Source organism: Canis aureus, chromosome 2 (assembly GCF_053574225.1).
Source record: "Canis aureus isolate CA01 chromosome 2, VMU_Caureus_v.1.0, whole genome shotgun sequence".
In the NCBI taxonomy this organism is placed as follows: domain Eukaryota; kingdom Metazoa; phylum Chordata; class Mammalia; order Carnivora; family Canidae; genus Canis; species Canis aureus.
The window spans coordinates 29,798,374-29,819,298 of NC_135612.1; the positions used below are offsets into that span (position 1 = coordinate 29,798,374).

General features: G+C 40.2%; 1 protein-coding gene across 7 annotated transcripts in view; it reads right to left on the reverse strand.

Moving 5' to 3' along the window:
- The window catches only part of PDE8B (phosphodiesterase 8B), a 269,611-nt gene that overhangs the window by 153,820 nt on the left and 94,866 nt on the right, over positions 1–20,925 (reverse strand). The window lies entirely within an intron of this gene.

Consider the following 20,925-nt stretch of genomic DNA (forward strand, 5'->3'; position numbering starts at 1 on the left):
GAAGGAGGTAAGCACAAGGAAGCCTTATAGAAAACTGGCTTTGGAAGGAAAAAAAAAAAGAAAAGAAAAAGAAAACCAAAAAACCCTAACTGCACTTAGATACTATGATGTCAAAGGGCTTTACATTACACGTGCAGTCCGAAAACCAAGGCACCCGCTTTACAGACGTGACACTTCTGCCAGGATCACTAGGTTTAGTGTGTAGAAAGATAACACTGATCCCAGATTCCAAAGGTCAAACCCAGAGTCTGAGCTGGAAAGCAGAGGAATTTAGAGGCAACCGCAAAACGTGATATCCCTCAAATACCTTCCTTCCTTTTATTAGGGATATTACTGATAATAAAACTGCCTGGATAGCTTCAAGCATTTACAATTACATTGTGTAACAGAGGATGAACAAAGCACAGTGGATCTCTAATTATTCAGGAGGCAGTTATCCAGATTGTGGAAAAAGCCAGGCATTTCTGATGCTCTTCCAGCCTGCTGCAGGCCTTCTCATGAACATTAAATGAAGGCAAGAGAAAGTTAAAGGGGGTGATATTCAAATCAGTCAATTGTGCTACATGGTCAGCAGTTCTGATAGATTGGATGGGCAAGGGAACAGAAACCATCTGCCAAAAAATGAGTTTGAGGTTTCCTGTGGATTTCAATTATCCATACAGCCTCTGTTCTCAATTTTGTCATTGATAAGCTAGAGTTGCCTTGGAGAACCAATAGCAAAATGTCTCCCCTGCTCAGCTCCAGGACAATCTCACACTAGGGCCCCAGGGACCCTGAAACAACTGTATTTTTCACCACACCTAGTATTGCACCAAAAATTCAACCACGTGTGCTTTCTTGACTCTCGTGTATCAGGGCCACTCACACTCGTATAAAAGGCAACTATCAATCCCTGAGTCCAGGGATCACATGGACATCAGGATTAATGAATCAGTGTTGAGCTCTGATTCCCAATTAAAAACAAAGCCCATTTAAAATTAAGTAATTCATTTGGAGAGTTAGGTGGTTTTGAAATATCTACTTTATGCGAATGGTATATAAATACTTAGTACTTGAAACTTATATATTAGGGAGTCAATACTCTTAATTAAACATTTGCAAAGTCATGTCACTAGTGGGCTTTTTTAAAATTAAAGGCTTTGAAAATTATAAAAACTGCACTTTTGTGTTCCAAACTCTCTCTCTATATTTACACTTTTTAATCTTATTTTATCAATGTGATCTATTAGAACAGAAATTTGGGAAAATAAAGTTGCTGTTTAATGTTGAAGATTAAAGTTTTGCCTCTTTTCATCCCCTCTTCCTTCTCACCTCCACTACCTTAACCCGACCAGGAAAGTTGTTAGCCAGAAGTTCATTTGAGAAATGATAAACTTGCTCATAGATTAATGATAGATTGCTGAAGTGTAAAGTATTAAATATTTTATTAAGTGAAGAAAGGATGAGAAAATGGAACATTCTCTGCATCGATTTAGTACAATATGCCTTTTTATGTTTTGAAAAGTCATACCATTAAAAAGGGTAAAATAGAACAATTTTAAAATTAAAAAATTAAATTATATTCATGAAAAGTCACGTGTAAAATGCAAATACCCATTTTTTTAAAGAGTTTGGCTTATTTGGCATAAACAATTATTTTTGAACAGTTATTCATAAAAACCACAATTCACATCCTAAAAATGTAGGACTTCAGTTAAACACTACACAATTAAAACCTCAGTATTATTAGAAAGCTAGCATGCAAGACAGCTGTCCCTGAGATTGTATCCCCAGGGCTCTGTGATCCCTCCTCTAAGATTTCACACACTAGCAGTCAAGTTCCCACTGTGCCCTGGCCCTCTGGTTCTACTGGGGCTTATATCAAAAGTCAATGGAACAACACCCACAATCTTATTTCTTCTTTTCCAAAAATATTTAAGATTCAGAGACAAGGACAAGGGAACACCGTAGGGGTAAAAGCAATCTCTTTACAGGTGTGGCTGAGCAGAGGAAGGCCCCATAGCAGAACTCTCCTTTCTCTCAGAAACCCAGAAATGTAGAAAGGGTTATGGAATAAATGTGTCCACTGGTAGAGAAAAAAAGAAAAAAAAATCCCAAAGCACACACAAAAAGAATAAATGCCCAAAGACCACTTTTGATTTAGTCAAAATATATTTCTTTAAAAAAGCAGTTCAAACTCACAACCTAGCTTGGATCTGCTCACAACCAGAAAAAAAGCTGAATAACACTCCAGTATGACAGAGGAATGGAAGTGAGAAGCTCCGTTTTATGCTTGTTCTAAAGCTCTGCCCATGTGCTCATCCTGATGAGCCTCTGGCTCTCGCCTTTTGGCACTCAAGGCATTAAAATACCATCATCAGAGAGCAAAGTGGTCTGCAATCAATTAAAAAATAGTGGTAAGTATTGAGCCAGAAGTATCTGCAGGGTGTTATGAGAACCCAGGTAGGATGCATTTAGTTTCATCTGGGAATTCAGGCAAACTTCTATGAAAATCACAACAGACCACAATGATGAAGTGGAAACTATCAGGTGAAGACTATTGGAAGGGGCATTTCAGGCCCATGGGAATACCATGAGGCATGAAAAGGAAAAGCAGTGAGTCTGTGGATGTGGGACACCAAAGTTGGAGAGGGTTAAAAGGAGCCATGTCATGGGTCATGGTCTTGATGTGGTGAGAAAGGTGGCAAAGGTTTAGTAATGTTGGATTAATATTTAGCTGAATCCCTCTGGCTGAAATGTACAGAGACTAAGGAGATCAGGACTGGAAAGGCAGAGATCAGAAAGAAGCTTCTGTGATGATCTAGCCCAGTGGTTCTCAAAATGTAGTCCTCGAACCATCAGCATCATCTGGGACTTACTAGAAATCATAAATCTCAGGCCCACTGTAGACTTGCTGAATCAGAAGCTCTGGGAATGGACCCAGCAATGTGTATATTGACCGACCCTTTAGTTGATGAGATGCTGCTAAGACTGAAGAATCATTGGTGTAGATAAGAAATGAGCACCTGCACTAGAAGCAGTGGTAGGAGATACAGATGAGGGATGAATTACAGGTGGATATAGTCATAAAATCAACTGACACTTATGTGGGCAAGGAAGAGAAAGAAATGGAAGTTCATGGATTTGGGTCTGAGTGACTGGGTGGGGCTGTCAAGAATACAGGAGGTCAAGTAGGTTTATGTTTATAATGACTTAAGTGGTGGAAATGCTGAGCTGAAGATGCCATGAGATGCCTTTCTCTGAGGAGAGGCAGAGAAGTCTGAATCAGAACTGGAAAAAAAGAAAAAAGGAAACCAGCTGATTCCCCTAGGACCTCAGTTACTTCCACAGGACATAGCTAAGTAGGTTTCCTTCCCATAATTCAAGATTAGGGTATCTACTTACATAACTCACCATAATCAGTAAAAGAAAAACCAATACATGAAACATCTCAAGAAATGCCAAGATGGCATTTTGATAAAATCCAACATTCAGGGCAGCCCGGGTGGCTCAGCAGTTTTGCGCCACCTTCAGCCCAGGGCCTGATCCTGGAGACCCGGGATTGAGTCCCACGTCGGGCTCCCTGCATGGAGCTTGCTTCTCCCTCTGCCTGTCTCTCTCTCTCTCCCTCTCTCTCTCTCTTTCTCTCTGTGTCTCTCATGAATAAATAAATAAAAATTTTAAAAATCCAACATTCATCTTAAAAAATCCCTTTGTTGATAGCTTCCCAGCATCCCAGGCCTTCCTGAGTCCTGTTTGGGGATCTACATAGTTCTAAACAAAACATGTGCATTTATATAAATATGACAATAAGTTATATAAATATGACTTTAATTACCCTGGCTACAGTGATTGGTTACGGGTAGTCAAGTGACTTAGGCTGGTCAAAAACTGTCTCTCTCTTCATTCTCACTAGTAATCAAAAGAAAAATAACCAAGTTGTTGCTCATAACATCTTAATACCAAGTGAAGAATAGACACGACACCACTGGAACAGAGAGTGGAAAAATGGAAAGAAATCAGATCTTTTGTAGCACCACCAAACTACCAGATTAAGTCTTGGCCAAAGCCATTTCTACCTCTGAACTTCTCAGTTATGCAAGCCAATAAATTGCCTTTTATTGCTTATGTAATAAAATGGCTGAAACAAGGCTGAATGAGCATTTCTGTGCTTAACACAGGAAGAATCCCACTAGAAACAAATGACTCCTCCTATTGATGTTGGAAAAAGATCTGATAATAGATATGCTTTGAATGGAGAACAGGCCACACAAAAGCTACACACGTAATTGTACGTGGCTTCCCAAAAGAAGGGATATTAAACCATCCCAACTCAAACAACTCAGAGTCAAGACCAACATCTGAGCAGACGAGAAAAGGTGTTCCAACCAAGGGATAACAGAGGTAATTTCCACAGCTCTTCAGGTCAAGAACACTTACGGAATTCCAGGAAAACCAGAGGTCTGAACAAAAGCTAATACCACCCACGGTCTCAATGCCAACCACCAGTCCTTAAATTAAAGCTTCTCCAGTTATACAGGTTGTTGGAAGATTTCTCAAGAAGGGTTCATGGGAAACTCATTCTCTGAGTCCTGGCAGGTTGAAACTCTGTGGTTTTTATATTTGAAGGTAAGTTTGGCTGAATATAGAATAATTGCTTCACTCTTTCTTTCTAGATTATCTTTAACATATTTCTCTATTACCTCTGGTGTTAAGCATTGCTATGGATGCCAATCTGATTTTCTTTCCTTTGAAAATGACTTGGTCTTTTTGCCTGGTTGCCCAAAAACATTTTTTTTTCTTTATGGGAAATTGTAATACTAAAATTTATATTGGTGTTGTCCATTCTGGGTCAATGTTCCCAATATGTTATATTCCCTTTCTATAGGCAGATTCCATTCTTTTTCCAGGAAGGTTTTCTTTATTTTTAATGACTTAACCTTCAGTTTCATTTTTTCATAGACTTCTATATGTATGGATATACTCTGCCTATATTCCACATCTCTATTTTCTTTTAAATCTTCTATTTCCCTTTCATTTGTTTTTTCTTCTTTTTTCCAACTTCTTCCCCTACAGTGCTTTCTTTTTTTTTTTTAAATTTTTATTTATTTATGATAGTCACACACAGATAGAGAGAGAGAGGCAGAGACACAGGCAGAGGGAGAAGCAGGCTCCATGCACCGGGAGCCCGACGTGGGATTCGATCCCGGGTCTCCAGGATCGCGCCCTGGGCCAAAGGCAGGCGCCAAACCGCTGCGCCACCCAGGGATCCCGCCTACAGTGCTTTCTATATTGTTTATTTATTCTTAAGTGCTTCCATTGGATTTTCATTTCTTAAAGTTTCTTTGGGTTTTTTTTTCTTAATATTTTATTTATTTATTCATGAGAGGCACACAGAGAGAGAGAGGCAGAGACACAGGCAGAGGGAGAAGTAGGCTCCATGCAGGGAGCCCGATGTGGGACTCGGTCCCAGGTCTCCAGGATCACGCCCTGGGCCAAAGGTGGCGCTAAACCGCTGAGCCACCCAGGGATCCCCTTAAAATTTCTTTTGTTTTTAGGTCTACACTTCTGAGTAATTTTTTTTAAAGATTTATTTATTTATGATAGACACACACAGAGAGAGAGAGAGGCAGAGACACGGGAGGAGGGAGAAGCAGGCTCCATGCCAGGAGCCTGATGCAGGACCCGACCCCGGGACTCCAGGATCGCGCTCTGGGCCAAAGGCAGGCGCTAAACCGCTGAGCCACCCAGGGATCCCCCTCACTTCTGAGTTATTAACTCTCTTTTTCATATCTCTGTTGTTTATCATTTAATCTGTGTTTTTCTAATTTGGATTCCTGCTGTTCTTTCATAGCTTTCAACTGCTTTGTAATTTCTTTTACCTAATTTTGAAATATTAGGTTGCAGCTTTGTCTCTGTTTTATATATTCTTTGAGAATATTAAATCATTTATTGATTATACATGATAATGGATGATACACAAGCTTTAATCCCATCTATAATTTTATCTGATACCATAATTCAATTTAGATATGTTGCATAGGATGTGCCAACAACCATAATAACCAAATAAACTCCAGGACTTCGCTTGGGTGACCCTTTTAACGGTGAACTCCAGGTCACAATACATTAACTGTCAGTTCAACCACACGAAGGTTTGTGGAGACAATGGCTTCTATGCCCAGGCAGGTTGCAAATAAATTTCGAATGGAACCTGGCATCACCCGGAAGGAATCCTAACTTCACACTGTTGGGGTAGTTTACCAAGATGGCTTCAGAGTAGACTAACTTTACACAGCACATTTTTAAAAAGACGCATTTATTCAGCGTCATGATCATTTAGCAAACAGCATGGGTGCAAAAAAAAAAAAAATCTACATCAAAACCCTTTGCCGGAATGCTTTACACTCTCCACAGAACAGAAACTAAAATAACCTGTTTTATACAATTAGTCACAAATACAGTCCTTGAGTTTTTTGCCCATACACACGTCTAAGACGTGTCTTCTTTGTAGCAGCCAGGCCCTGCCACCACCTGCTCGGCTGAGTTCACAAATCTGTTGTAACCTGTAGCTTCCCTGTCCCTTCTGTGGCTCTCCTCTCCTGCTAAGCTTTGTTTCCTGGCAGTAATTAAAACCTTCTGCCACCGCCATGGCTGCTGCTGCTGCTGCTGGAACCGCCACAGCCACCTTAGTTTCATGGTTTGGCAAAGTATTGGCCTCCACCACCATAGGGGCCAGAGCTTCTGCCTCCAAAATCTCCTCCCTTCGTGGGTCCAAAATTTGAGGATTGATTGTTGTAATTGCCAAAATCGTTACAGCTTCCGCCACCTCCAAAGTTGCTTCCACCATTACCAAATCCGTTCTAGCCATCCCCACCGCCACCCTGTCCACCACCACCTCGACTGCCACCGAAGCCACCTCGACCACTGAAGTTCCCTCCACGACCAAAGTTGTCATTCCCACCAAAACCACCTCCACGACCACCACCAAAGTTTCCAGAACCACTTCGGCCTCTCTGGCTGGATGAAGCACTAGCCATCTCTTGCTTCGATAGGGCTTTCCTTACCACACAGCTGTGGCCATTCACAGTGTGGTATTTTTGAATGACAATCTTGTCTACAGAGTCATGGTCACCAAATGTCACAAAAGCAAAACCTCTCTTCTTGCCACTGCCTCGGTCAGTCATGATCTCAATCACTTCAATTTTCCCATACTGTTCAAAATAATCTCTTAGATGATGTTCTTCAGTGTCTTCTCTAATGCCACCAACCAAAATCTTTTGCACAGCTAAGTGGGCACCAGGTCTGTGAGAATCTTCTCGAGACAGCCCTCTTAGGTTCCACCACTCTTCCATCCACCTTGTGTGGCCCTGCACTCATGGCTGCGTCCGCCTCCTCCACGGTGGCCTACGTGGCGAACCCAGAGCCTCTGGGGCGCTTGGTGTCTGGATCTCTCACTACCACATTGCTCAGAATGGCTCCTCAGGCTTCCATCGGTTGTTTCAAAGCTCAAACCTCCGATGAAGGGCTTCCGCAGCTGCTCAGGTCCTTTGGGAGACTCGGACTTAGCCATGACGGCGGTGGGAGGGGAGACTTCAACGATGCTTACTCGGCGGCGTCCAGGGGCACAAAGCTCGTCTGTTTTATAAGCGCGTTGTTCCTGGACGCCTTCCCTGTCTGCCATTCGGAGCCCAGGAAGCACCCTCCACTTCGGCTATTCTTCTCAAACCAACTCTCCAAGCCCCCCACTCCTAGTAAGACTACCCTCCCTTTCTTGTGACGAGTGCTCACGGGCAAGGCCTGGGCCGCTAGCCCTCAGAACAAAAAGCCCTTCCAGCTTCCAGCCGTTTCTTCCCGGGAGCTCCTGGTTACTACCGGTGCTTTGGTCCCGACCACTCATACTGTGCAGTTTACACACAGACTCGGATACTTTGCTTTGTAGAAGATGCTCCTTGTGAGTTAACATGGTTCACTAATACTATTGCTCTCTGTCTTCCTTCATGAGGAGAATTAAAGGGATAAGAAAAAGGAGACTGTAGAAGCAGGATCCAAGAGAGAAAAAACTGCTAAGTTGCACTTTATTAAAACTAAAATCTTCTGCTTTAAAGAGTCTGTGAAAAGACTGAAAAGTTAAGCCACAGATAGTGAGAAAGTATTTTCAAACATTTATCTAATAAAAGACTTGTGTCCAAAATATACAAAGAACCCTTAAAACTCAACAATAAGAAAACAAACAATCCAATTGAAAAATGGGCAAAATATCTGGGCAGACACCCTAACAAAGAAGATACACAGATGCAAAGATGTTCAGCATCATTTGTCACTACAGAATTGCAAATAAAAACAGTGAGGATACCAATGCACACCTGTTAGGATGGCTAAAATCCAAAAAAAAACTGACAATGCCAATTACTGGCAAGAATGATTATTTACAAGAGCAAAAACAAAGAAATTTAAGAATGAAGTCTTTCATTCAAACATTTCTTCAGCAAACATTTTTTTTTCAATTTTTAGTTAAACTTTAGTTAACATATAGTGCAACATTGGTTTCAGGAGTAGAATTCAGTGGTTCATCACTTACATACAACACCCAGAGCTCATCACAGGTGCTCTCCTTAAAACCCATCACCAGCCAGCCAGCCCATCCCCCCACTCTCCTCCCCTCCAGTAACCCTCAGTTTGTTCTTTATCATTAAGAGTTTCATGATTTGTTTTCCTCTCTTTTTCCCCATTCCCATATGATCATCTGTTTTGTTTCTTAAATTCCACATACGAGTGAAATCATGTGGTACTTGTCTTTCTCTGACTTATTTCATTTAGCAATACATTTTAGCTCCATCCATGTCACTACAAATGGCAAGATCTCAGTCTTTTTGGTGGGTAATATTTCATTGTGTGTGTGTGTGTGTGTTTGTGTGTGTGTGTGTGTGTATATATATATATATATATATATATATAACCACTTTTTCTTTATCCACTCATCAGTAGATGGACATCTGGGCTCTTTCCGTAGTTTGGCTATTGCTGATAATCCTGCTATAAACATTGAGATGCATGTGCCCCTTTGAATCTGTATTTTTGTATCCTTTGCGTAAATACCCAATAATGCAATTGCTGGGTCATAGGATAGCTCTATTTTTAACTTTTTGAGGAACCTCCATACTGTTTTCCAGTGTGGCTGCACCAGTTTGCATTTCCATCAACAGTAAAAGAGAGTTCCCCTTTCTCCACATCCTTGCCAGCACCTATTGTGTCTTGTGTTGTTAATTTTAGCAATTCAGACAGTTGTGAGGTGGTATCTCATCATGGTTTTGATTTGTATATCCCTGATGATGAATGATGTTGAGCATCTTTTCATATGTCTGTTGGCCATCTGGATATCTTCTTTGGAAAAGTGTCTATTTGTGTCTTCTGCCCATTTCTTAACTGGACTGTTTGTTTTTGGGATGTTGAGTTTGATAAGTGCTTTATAGATTTTTGATACTAACCCTTTGTCACGTATGACATTTGCAATTATCTTCTTCCACTCCATAGGCTGCCTTTTAGTTTTGTTGATTGTTTCCTTCACTGTCCAGAAGCTTTTTATCTTGATGAAGTCCCAGTAGTTCATTTTTGCTTTTGTTTCCCTTATCAACATACATTTATTTACTGAGCATCCACTATATTCCAGTCCTGGGGAAAAAACTGCTCACTGTTATATAAGCTAAGTAAAAGGCTTGATTTGGATTGGAACTTAGACTCTCTTACTTCAGAACTTTTGCCTTCACATGGCATACAATACTATACTCCAGACTACCTGAGGGGCATCAAAGAAGACTGACATAAATGGAATGCTATACTGCTTCCTGGATGGGAAGCCAGCATTAAAAAGACATCAAGTCTCTCCTAAATTAATCAAAACATCAATTACTATAAATATCCTAGCACAACAGTTTCTAACTTGTGAAATGTTTCTCAGATCCATGTAGAAGAATCACTACTAGTAACTAGCTAAATTATAAAGAAAAAGTTCTGATTATTTTGCTCTGACAGATGGAGCAACAGACTTCAAAGATAAAACTACAAAACATCATGGTTCTACAACAGAGATGAATGGAAGATAACAGAAAGCCTAGGAATGAAATATATAAATATATTCATATACACATGTGTGTGCACAGTGTAAATTATTCAATCATGAATGATAGGATAACTGATTAACATATGGAGAAAATTTTCGTTAGCTCCATACTTCATGACACATATAACAAGTATGTCCAGACGGGTTAAAATTTTAAATGGAGAAAAAAAACCACCCCATAAGAACACTGAAGAAAAAGTATAGATGAATACATCATTCAAGGGCCTTCTAGGCCCTTGCTAAGAATAACATCAAAGACATAAACACTGAAAGAAATGATTGTTAGATTTTTACTAATAAAATGAATATTTAAAAAGTAAAATAAAAATACAAAAGAAACTGAGAAAAAAATAGTAGTAATGTATAAAAGAAAAGAATGCCATACTTCTATCAGAGTTAAAGGACAGGCAATTCACAAAACAAACACTCAAACAGGCTGTAAAGATTATGCAACAATGGTCAGCCTCGCTGGCAATCCAAAAATGTAAATCAAAACTAGATTCTAATTTAGCTCATCAAATTCCAAAGACTTTACAATGACAATCCCTGATGCTGTTGAAGGTCTGGGGAAAGAAGTGTTTTCTTTGCTGGAGGGAGAGGAAAACTGTCCCAGTGACTCTGCATCACATAACACACACCAAATGCCTTCCCAGACTATAGTAATATAAATGGCTAGAACCTTTAAATATCTTTGAGACTCTCAATTCCCATCCCTTTTCCTCTATTTATACATCCCATGATATTTATCATGTAATAATTTTGCCATCATAACCACAAACTGTCCAGGGCAAGAGGATCCTAGGAGATAGATGAAACTCCATCCAACCACAGACAGAGAACCAGTAAATGATCAGCTGTGGCAGGTGTATCCCAGCACCCAACACCCATTGCCATCTGCTACAACTAGGACTCACAGATATTTGGTGAGTGGGTGTTCAATTTAACACATCATTAAAATGCAAAAACAAAAAACAAAAAAAAAAATCTTTGTAAATGGAAGATTATTCTGCTCCTTGGCACAAAATGCAGGATGCTGGAGAACTAAAGCTGCCAATGTTGCTATTCGGTAAAAGGTTTTTAACACAACACCAAATCTGAAATTCCTTTTTCCCATGTGTAACTAAGGGGCAATAACACATACCCCTGGGAAGGCAGATGCCAGTCTGTATTATTCATGCGTGGATCTCCAGTGCATGGCACAGCACGCATTTGATAAAAGATATATATTATGATGATGATATCTCATTCATTCTTTTGGAAAATACTTACTGAGCCCCACAGTGAGCCAGAAACTAAGTAAGTGCCTTACATTTATAATCTAACTTCATAAGCTGCATCATCAAAGCATAAACTTTTTCTTTAGCTTGCATCAAAATGTAGCCCCAAAACATCTGACTTGCTTACATGAAAACACAAACGTCAATTTCTAGATTAGCTACCTTTACCCTCTCCCCCCATCCCAATACCACAGAAAATCAAGAACTACTTTACATTTTTATTTGTTTTTTGTTTTTTAAAATATTTATTTACGAGAGATGAGAGAGATAGAGAGGCGGAGACACAAGCAGAGGGAGAAGCAGGTTCTGTGCAGGGAGCCTGATGTGGGACTCGATCCCAGGACTCCAGGATCACGCCCTGGGCCGAAAGCAGGTGCTAAACCACTGAACCACCCAGGGATCCCCTTATTTGTATTATTACAAAATATTCTTCCACATATTACCTCCTAGTAAATGATAATTTCCAAGAATTTGGGAATTGGAAGGCTCCCAAAGGATCATCCTCTTTCACTCTTTCATTTTACAGATTGCCAAATAAGGCCTAAGAGGATATGGGATATGTTCAAAATCATACACAGGTAAGATGTCACAGTGAGATAACATTGAGGTCTCCAGGGTTGCAGACCAGTTATACTTCCATCCTTCCCTGATGTTTCTTCCTGGTAATCACCAAAGTGCCTTCCCTTTAATAACAGAAGCATAGATGGCATCAGAGTGGCTCAGTGGTTGAGCATCTGCCTTTGGCTTGGGTTGTGACCCTGGCGTCCCAGGATCAAGTCCTGCATCAGGCTCCCCAGAGGGAGCCTGCTTCTCCCTCTGCCTATGTCTCTGCCTCTCTCTCTATGTCTCGAATGAATGAATGAATGAATGAATGAATAAAATCTTTAAAAAAAGAAAAGCAGCATAGAATACCACATATTTAGGCCTTGCAAAGAGACGATGTTGGAATAGATTTACTTGCAGTCAGCTTTATTCACAATCCTAAATTCATGATTCTGCTTATAATTTAAGAATCTCCCTATATATACCATGTACTTGAGCAAATGGCAGGCAAACCACAAAGGTTAAAAGCCTTTACTAGCAATTCTGGAAGAGATTATAGATTATTTTTTAATGAAAAGGCTAATCATGACCTTAAAAATGTCATGTTAAATGTCTCATTTCATCATTTTCCTCTACAACTTATTTTCCAAAGCCTTCTACAAAATCTGACATAATTTATCCAGCCATAAAACAAGACGGACTAGGGACACCTGAGTGGCACAATCGGTTAAGCATCTGCCTTCAGCTCAGGCCATGATCTCAGAGTCCTAGGATAGAGCCCTACATTGGGCTCCCTGCTTAGGGAGGGATGCTTTTCTCTCTCCTCTGCCCCTCCTCACCCCTACTTGTGCTCTCTTTCAAATAAATAAATAAAATCTTAAAAAAAAAAAAAAGACAGACTAATTAAGCAGTGTCTGAAGCCACTCTCCTAGAACACATGTCTTTCAGCGTAGACTCATCTATTAGCCAAAGACAAGATACAAATGGCAATATAAAAATCCAGAGAAGAAAAGAAACAGATGGAGGTATGGGAAAAGAAGGTAAGAGCTGACATTCATAAATGTTAGGTAAATCAAGGACAAATTTCCTATAAACTAAACTTAAACTTTTTTTGTGTGTGTGAGCACCAAGGCCAGCTCTGATGTATAACAAGTACATAGCCTGGCAGCCTCAGTCCCACGTTCCTGACAAAGCCCATGGTTAACTGATGACCTTTGACTCATTCAGATGCTACCAGCACAAGGAGACGGGGGTTTGGAAGGAAGCATAAAGGCTTCTTTGGAAGGGCTTGGGGTATTTCCATTGTCTTTAATAGAAGGGAAGCTGGAAAAAAAAAGAAAGAAAAATTGGAGGATTGGGGGAATGGAGATATTTGAATGATCAAGATATAAAATGATGGTTGGAGGTGACAAAAAAAAAAAAAAGAAAGAAAGAAAGAAAAATAAGTCAACTGCCCACTTACTGACATTGACTATGTCTTTTTAGCTGAACAATGAAGAGAAAACAACATTAAGACAAAGAAACAGGGAAAGAAAGGCCTGGGTCCCTGAGTACTAATTAAAACGAACTGGGGCCAACAAGGTGTAAGAGGGAAAAACTGACTGAGGATCAAAGGACCATGTTTTGTTCAAACTCATACATGAACTAGCTGTGTGATCATGAACAGACATCATGACATCACTCTAGGAATCAGTTTTGTAAAATGAGAGTTTTAAGTTTACTTAATACTTCCCCATAGCATACTTAAAAACAAAGAATGGTGGTTAGGAATGTAGGCTACCTAAAACCCCTACATACTCTGTGTCTTCTATTTAAAAATATTTAAGGGGAGATGTGGAGCACATGAGTGGCTCAGTTAGTTAAGCATCGAACTCGATTTCAGCTCAGGTCATGATCTCAGGTCAGATTGTGAGATTGAGCCCCACACTGGGCTCTGCACTGGGTGTGGAGCCTGCTTAAGATTCTCTCTCTCCCTCTTCCTCTGTCTTTCCCTTTCTACTTTCTCTCTCTCTCTCTCTCTCTCTCTCAAAAAATAAAAAAACAAAAAATAAAAATAAAATAAAATAAAATAATAAAAATATTACATGGAGATTCTACTTCTAGGTCCTGTATGACCTGGAGCAACTTTAGTATCCTCTATGAACCTCCATTTTCTTGGACCAACTCTCTTACAAGAGAAACTAGAAAATGTGGACAGAATATTTTTTTAAAACATCCACTGTAGGGCAGCCCGGGTGGCTCAGCGGTTTAGCACTGCCTTTGGCCCATGTTGTGATCCTGGAGACCTAGGATCGAGTCTCATGTCGGGCTCCCTGCATGGAGCCTGCTTCTCCCTCTGCCTGTGTCTCTGCCTCTCTCTCTCTCTCTCTCTTGCTGTGTCTCTCATGAATAAATAAATAAAATCTTTAAAAAAAAAGATTACTGTAAAGTATTAGAAAAAATAAACAAAAAAAGTATTAGAGACATTGCAATGCAGTAAGACTTTGTCAGACCAAGATCTGGAAGACAAAAGGAAGATAAGAAGCAAGAATGTGGCTTTTGGTCCCCATATCCCCTTGAAGTTATTGACAGTGCTGATAGCAGCTGACCAGCTGAGCAGAGCTTCCATCCATCTCACAGAGGCAGGAGGACAACACTAGAGTTCAGGGACCATTAGGGAGTAAGGACCTTTGTAAACACCTTAGGCTTTCTGCTAGGACCTCAATGGTCTACTGTGTAAGAATAGGATTGATCTTGAAATAGATCAGCCTTCACATGGGATAAAACCCTTCTCTGAATCATTTCAATCACTGATTAAGTTATTCTCACCTGTCCCTTCCCCAGCTGCCAACTAGATGCAAAAGTAAATTCTGCCTGGAGGAACATGCCATCATATAAAGTCTCAAAATATCTCTGAAATCGCTCAAAACATTATCCAACATTCAATAAAAATAACTAGGTCATAGTGGGAAGGAAAAAATAGACCAAAAACCAAAAAGGGAAAATGATTTTTAAGAGAAAATAATTAAACGCATAAAAGATCCAAATAGTGGAGTTATCACACAGAATTGAAGATAACCACAGTTGATATGTTCAAAGAATTAAAAGACATGATAAAAATTTTGGCAAAGAACTAGTAACTATTTTAAAAAATCAAGTGACAATTCCAGTACTGAAAAATACAGTAATTAAAAATAGTCACTAAATAGGTGGGTATGGTGAAGGCATGGTGAAGAAAGAGAATCGAAAGATGGAATATATGTCAGAAAAAAGATCCAGACTAAAGTATAGGGAGACAAAATGATGGAAAAAAACAGGAAGGATTTTTTTTAAATCTGGAACGCAGAGAAAAGGGATCATGTATGTACATGTAATGTCCTTCCCAGTAAAATTAGAGAGGAGGGAAGAAGCAATTTTTGAAGAAAATAGCTGAGATTGTCTAATACTGAGAGAATAAGTCAAGCCACAAATTTAAGAAGTACAATGAACTCAAAGAATAAAAAATACAAAGAAAACAACACCTACTTATAAGAGAATAATTGAAAGCAAAATACGAAGTGAAAAATGTTTAAAAATAGCCTAGGAAAAAGACACACTGCTTTAAAGGAGCAATAACAGTAAGACTGACTTCTGGTTTCTTGAGGGAAATAATGGGAGGCAGAACACGACATGCTACCCTCAAAGTGCTGAAATAAATTGCAGGCCAGCCTAGAATTCAATACCTAGTAGTGTGATATACTTCACAAATTATAATAAAATAAAACTATTCAGGGCACCTGGGTGGCTCAGTTGGTTAAGCATCTGCCTTCAGCTCAGGTCATGATCCCAAAGCCCTGGGATCAAGCGCTTCACTGGGCTCCCTACTCGGTGGGGAGTCTGCTTCTCCCTCTCCCTTGGCTGCTACCTGCTTGTACTTGTGCACTTTCGCCCTTGCCTTCTCCTTTTCCCTCTCTCTCTTTCTCTCTCTCTTTCTGTCATATAAATATATTAAAAATCTTTAAAAAATAAAACTGTACAGACAATCAAAAACTGAGAATTTGGGGATCCCTGGGTGGCTCAGCGGTTTAGCACCGCCTTCAGCCCAGGACGTGATCCTGGAGACCAGAGATCAAGTCCCACATAGGGCTCCCTGCATGGAGCCTGCTTCTCCCTCTACCTGTGTCTGTGTCTCTCTCTGTCTCTGTGTCTCAAATAAATAAATAAATAAAATCTTTAAAGCAAACAAACAAACAAAAACTGAGAATTTGTCACCAGGAGTCTAGCACTGCCTTACAAACTAAAGGGAGATCTTTACTCAACAGGCAAATAATCTAAGATATAAGCTCACAGATGGGGATCTCTGGGTGGCGCAGCGGTTTGGCGCCTGCCTTTGGCCCAGGGCGTGATTCTGGAGACCCGGGATCGAATCCCACATTGGGCTCCCGGTGCATGGAGCCTGCTTCTCCCTCTGCCTATGTCTCTGCCTCTCTCTCTCTCTCTGTGACTATCATAAATAAATAAAAAATTAAAAAAAAATAAGCTCACAGATGGACAAAAAAATGAGTACCACTGGAAAAGGTAAATGTGTGAGTAAATCTAAATGAATATTGAGTGTAGAAAATAACAGTAATGTGTTCTTGAACTTAAAAATGTAAATAATTAAAATATACAACAAGAGCATAAAATCAGTAGGGAAATGTAAGTATTCTAGAGTCCTTCTATGGTCTAGAAGAAGGGTAAAGGTTTTAACAACATTAGACTAATGAGAATACTTTTGTAATTCCTACTAATTACAAAAGAATATTAAAGTGTGAAGCTGGGCAGCCCAGGTGGCTCAGTGGTTTAGCATCGCCTTCAGTCCAGGGCGTGATCCTGGAGTCCTGGGATCGAGTCCTGCATCAAGCTCCCTGCATGGAGCCTGCTTCTCCCTCTGCCTGTGTCTCTGCCTCTCTCTGTCTCTGTCTCTCTCTGTCTCTCTGAATAAATAAAATCTTTTTAAAAAATAAAATAAAATAAAGTGTGAAGCTAACAAGCTACTACAGTGGAAGACAGAATAAAACAATAGCAACAAAGAGAAGAAAAATACAAAATGTAAGACAGGTGGGGAAAACAAAGCAAATTAGTAAAATGACAGCATTAAATGCCAACATATTACTAACCTATCTAATATAAATGAACAAGGTTCCTCTTCCAGTAAGAGTAAACTCCAAAACCACCAACCCTCTCACCGGTAACAGTGATAAACTCTAGAGAAAAGTAATAACCTGAGGGCTCTGGAGAAGGAACAAATGCAGGCAGTTTTATGAAGGGGACTAGAAACTTGGAGCAAGAGTCCAACATCCGCCAAGTTTCCCAGTTTTTCAGTTTTGTCTTGAAGGCAGGCCACAGTCTCAGCCTGGCATGGGAGCATGGACCTCCAACAGGGGCCTCACCGTCAATCTTGCCTAAGGAGCCAGCGGATTTACTGTGGGGTCTGGAGGGCTGCTAGACAGTGAAGGGAGAATTCTAGCAAAGAGGGAACCAGACAGGGAGAATTCTAAACTCTGCCCAAATCTCTCCCTGAAGTTTGAACCACACGTGCACAGAGCAAATTCCAAGGAGACCAATTCAAGATTAAAAAGTTTAGCTGATATTTGAACTGCCATCCATGTTGGACAACAAGAGTTCGAGTCAACTTAATCACCTGCTAAAACACACAAACAAAACCAACACTCTTCATAGAGCTGTAGCAGAATCTGAAGTCTTCCCAACACATCATTCACATCCCAAATCACTGCACATAAGAAAAATGACCCAGATGTTGGAACTATCAGACAACGATTTTGAAACTATTATAATTATGCTCAACAAAGCAAATAAATATATGCTAGTAACAAATGAAAAGAAATCTCAGCCAAATATAGAAAATATAAAAAAAGAAAAAAATGGAATTTTTAGAACAGAAAAAATACAATATCAAAAATAAATATTTGAGGCACCTGAGTGGCTCAGTCCATTAAGCATCTAACTCTTGGTTTCCGCTCAGGTCATGATCTCAGGGTCGTGGGATCACACCCCACATCAAGCACCTGGCTCTGTGCTCAGTGTGGAGGCTGCCTGAGAGTCTTTCCCTCCTCTTCTCCCCTCTCCTTCTACCGCTCACCCCGTGCGCTTGCTCACACGTGCTTTCTTTCTCTCCCTCTCTCTCTCTCTCTCTCTCTCTCTCCAATAAATGAAAATCTTTAGAAAAAGAAAGGATTCCCCAAATGAGATAAATATCAGATTACAGAGGAAAGAATCCGTGAATATGAAAGCAGATCAATAGAAATTATCCAATCTAAAGAAGAAAGAAGAGACCTAGAGACCGAGGGATTTGTGGGCAATATAAAAAGGCAAGTGGAATTCCAGGTGGAGAAAAGAGAATAGGAGATAAAAGTATGGGTGGGGAATAGGCTGAAACATTTCCAAATTTTCAGAAAGACGTATGTCATAAGATGCTACACATTTTATGTCATTATTGCAAATTAGAACAATGATATACACATGTCAATGAGAATGCCAAAAACACAACACCAAATGCTGGTAAGGATGTGGAACAGGAACTCTCATTTATTGCTGGTGAAAATGAAAATGGTATGGCCACTTTGGAAGACAGTTTCGTGGTTTCTTGCCAAACTGAACATACTCCGACTATATGACCAGCAATCATGCTCCTTGGTATTTATCCAAAGGAGCTGAAAACTTGTGTCTACATAAAAACGTGAACCTGGATCTTTACAGCAGTTTTATTCCTAATTGCCAAAATCTGGAAGCACGATGTCCTTTAGTCAGTGAATGGATAAGTAAACTGTGTACATCCAGACAATGGACTATTACCCAGTGCTTTAAAAAAAAAAAAAATCTCAAACCATGAAAAGGCCTGGAGGAACCTTAAGTACATATTACTAGGTGAGAAAAACCACCATGCAAAGGGTGCATACTGTAGGAATCCAACTACATAACATTATAAAAAGGTAAAACCAGTGAGACAGTAAAAAGACCAGGTGTGGCCAGGGGCTGGAGGGGAGATGGGATGAGCAGCTGGAGCACTGATGATTTCTGGGCTGGTACAAGTATTCGGTATGATGTTATGATGGAGGACACACGTCATGATACATGTCATACCCATACGATGTACAAAACCAAGAGTGAACCCCACTGTAAACCATGAACTTTGGGTGATTATGATGTGTCAGTGTGGGTTTTCAATTGATAACAAACACACTACTCTGGTGCAGGATGCTGATATTGGGGGAAGCTGTGCATTTTATGGGAAATCTCTGCACTTTCAGCTCAATTTTTCTGTGAATCTAAAATTGCTCCAAAAATATACTTAAAAGAAACTACTTCAGTGCTTACATACATAATGTAAAAGATATGCAAAATTCTTTTTTTTAATTTATTTTTTATTGGTGTTCAATTTGCCAACATACAGAATAACCCCCAGTGCCCGTCACCCATTCACCCCCACCCCCCGCCCTCCTCCCCTTCTACCACCCCTAGTTCCTTTCCCAGAGTTAGGAGTCTTTATGTTCTGTCTCCCTTTCTGATATTTCCCACACATTTCTTCTCCCTTCCCTTATATTCCCTTTCACTATTATTTATATTCCCCAAATGAATGAGAACATACACTGTTTGTCCTTCTCCGATTGACTTACTTCACTCAGCATAATACCCTCCAGTTCCATCCACGTTGAAGCAAATGGTGGGTATTTGTCGTTTCTAATGGCTGAGGAATATTCCATTGTATACATAAACCACATCTTCTTTATCCATTCATCTTTCGATGGACACCGAGGCTCCTTCCACAGTTTAGCTATTGTGGACATTGCTGCTAGAAACATCGGGGTGCAGGTGTCCCGGCGTTTCATTGCATCTGAATCTTTGGGGTAAATCCCCAGCAGTGCAATTGCTGGGTCGTAGGGCAGGTCCATTTTTAACTCTTTGAGGAACCTCCACACAGTTTTCCAGAGTGGCTGCACCAGTTCACATTCCCACCAACAGTGTAAGAGGGTTCCCTTTTCTCCGCATCCTCTCCAACATTTGTTGTTTCCTGCCTTGTTAATTTTCCCCATTCTCACTGGTGTGAGGTGGGATCTCATTGTGGTTTTGATTTGTATTTCCCTGATGGCAAGTGATGCAGAGCATTTTCTCATGTGCGTGTTGGCCATGTCTATGTCTTCCTCGGTGAGATTTCTCTTCATGTCTTTTGCCCATTTCATGACTGGATGGTTTATTTCTTTGGTGTTGAGCTTAAGAAGTTCTTTATAGATCTTGGAAACTAGCCCTTTATCTGATATGTCATTTGCAAATATCTTCTCCCATTCTGTAGGTTGTCTTTGAGTTTTGTTGACTGTATCCTTTGCTGTGCAAAAGCTTCTTATCTTGATGAAGTCCCAATAGTTCATTTTTGCTTTTGTTTCTTTTGCCTTCGTGGATGTATCTTGCAAGAAGTTACTATGGCCGAATTCAAAAAGGGTGTTGCCTGTGTTCTCCTCTAGGATTTTGATGGAATCTTGTCTCACATTTAGATCTTTCATCCATTTTGAGTTTATCTTTGTGTATGGTGCAAGAGAGTGGTCTAGTTTCATTCTTCTGCATGTGGATGTCCAATTTTCCCAGCACCATTTATTGAAGAGACTGCAAAATTCTTATACTCTCATGAATAATATATCTACACTTTTATTATTAGAACATAGTTAAAATACACAGAATTTAATAAACTCCCAGTCTGGGAGAATGTACAGTGTATCTGTGGCTTCCTGGTATAGCAGGTCCAGCTTGGAAAGCTCTGGAAGAGACACCTCCCCGCCCCCCGAAGGAAGCTCTGGGGAGCATTCCCAAGGTCAGTCTAGGATTGAGGTTCTAATTCTCATGACACGTTGCTTTGCTTGGCATTTTATGATTCCATCAAGGGGGATTCAGAACAACCTTATCCAGGGAGCCTTCTGAAGCAGCTCAGACCTTCTGACCATGTGGCACATACTGCCACATCTGGTCCCTGCCTCAGGCCACCAGGCAGAGAATTCT